Below are 2239 nucleotides of genomic sequence, written 5' to 3'. Positions count from 1 at the left end.
AAATAATGTTTCATTTGACATCAAATTAAAATAATATTTTATTACATAATTAATAATATAATATCAAAGACATAAATTTTAAAAATATTCATAAGAAAAAATATAGTCTAAGATTTTTGTATTAAAAATTATTTTACTTATTATCAAAATTATCATAATTACAGTAGAATAAACAAAGAAAATACGTAAAACTATTATGTATTCATGAACACTTTAATATTAAGATGATCACGATCTATAAAAAGAATAACAAAACATACACAATAAAAGTTAATATCACCTTAAATTTTAAGTGAGCTAAACATTTTGAAATACTCTTTAACTGATATATTTATGTATTTTTGGTTACTAACACACCCGTAGCGTGAATATTTAGAGAGAGAGAGAGAGAGAGAGAGAGAGCGAGAGAGAGAGAGAAATTATGCTCTTGGGGGCATGAGTTGTGCTAGTGAACCCATTCCCGACGCAAATGCAGATGAATCAGCTCAAGCTCGCCGTAGAAGCCCTAAGTGGACCACCGATCAAAACTTGGTGCTACTTAGTAGATAGATTAAATATGGAGCAAACAACATTGTTGGTAGGAACCAGAAAAGCGAAGCATACTGGAGTAAAATTTCTGAGTACTGTAATGAGCATTGCTCATTTGATCCTCGCTGTGATGGAGCTTCGTGCAGAAATTATTTCAACTATATGAATAAAAAGTTAGAGCAAATGGAGTGGCGCTTACGATAACGCTAGGCGTATGCAACAAAGTGGATGGTCGGAGAATGATGTAATGCAAAAGCGCATGAATTATATTCAAGTGGTAAGAATGAACATTTCAATTTAATGTCGGAGTGGCTTGATGATCGTGATCAATCGCGCTATGGTAGTCAAGTAGGAGGAAATACTGGCTCTACAAGTAGTGGATCTAAGAGATCCCGAGAGACCGATGCCAGTGATTCGAACTCCGTAGGATCAAACTCTGTAGGATCAAGTGCTCGTCCAATGGGGAGAGAGGCAGCAAAAAAAAGGCAAAAAGAAAAGCAAATGCACAGCTTTGGAAACCGTCAACGAAGTGTGGAATGAATACAAACAATTCAAAGAGCAAGAATTGGAACGATTGGACAAAATAGCCAAGACACAAGAGAAGAAAAATTGATTGATGAAAGAAAAGACTGAAACCAAAAAAAATGAAGATGTTCTTGAAGTAAGTGAAAAATAACATCTTGATGACAAGAACAAACAGCTGTTAGAGAAGTTGAGCAACGATCTAGTTGGAAATTAGTAATGTGTGTTTGTATTTTTCTTTTAATAATGTGTGTTTTTATTTTTCTTCTTTAATAATGTATGTTTTTTTTCTTTTAATAATGCATGTTTTTTTTTTCTTCTTTGATAACTTTTGTTAGTATGCAATCCGTGACTTTCTGATTTTGTAAGAGAATCCAATCGTTATCGATTATTTATGTCAATTTAATGTTTGCTTGGAGTCCAGAATTTTCATCCACTCAGTTTTTTATAAATGGAAACTTATTTTCCCGGTAATGTATCAATAACACAATTTCATCTTATAAAAAAATATCAATGGATCCATCAGAATTTCCTTTCGATATCGAAGTGTACAAAAAACAGTGTTAGCTTGAAGAGAGGTATATCGTACACCGGTTTAGAGAGCGCCGAAAAAATATTGAGGAAGACCATACGTCTCGTAGCAAGAGAAAATATTTCAAGAGAGATCATGTAGCAGCGAATCAATGGCTGATTGATGAATAATTTGCCAATCAACCTACATATGATGAGCAAATGTTTCGTCGACGATTCCGGATGCGAAAACATGTTTTTCTTTGGATTGTTGGATACCTATCAAGCAGTGAAAACTATTTCACCCAACGAGTTGATGCAGCAAATAAGGAAGGTATTTCTCCATTAACAAAATGCACTACTGCCATGCGAATGTTAGCGTATGGTGTTGCTGCCGATGCGATTGATGAATATATCAAAATAGGAGGTACTACAGTATTGGAGTGCCTGCCCCGTTTCTGTAAAGGAATCACACAGTTGTATGAGCAAGAGTATCTCAGAGCTCCAACTCAAGATGAATGTCAGCGAGGTGAGGGGGTTTCCAGGGATGATCGGGAGTATTAATTGCATGCATTGGGAATGGAAAAATTTTCCAACAGCATGGGAAGGTCAATTTACTCGGGGAGATAAGGGAACCACCACGGTTATACTTGAAGCAGTTGCATGTCATGATCTATGA

General features: G+C 35.2%; 1 pseudogene; it reads left to right on the top strand.

The window, feature by feature from the left end:
* The first annotated feature begins 435 nt into the window (after positions 1-435).
* LOC106333549 lies at positions 436-2239 on the top strand (annotated as a pseudogene).

This window comes from Brassica oleracea, chromosome C1, assembly GCF_000695525.1.
Source record: "Brassica oleracea var. oleracea cultivar TO1000 chromosome C1, BOL, whole genome shotgun sequence".
Lineage (NCBI taxonomy): Eukaryota > Viridiplantae > Streptophyta > Magnoliopsida > Brassicales > Brassicaceae > Brassica > Brassica oleracea.
This window is presented reverse-complemented; position numbering and strand designations above follow the sequence as displayed.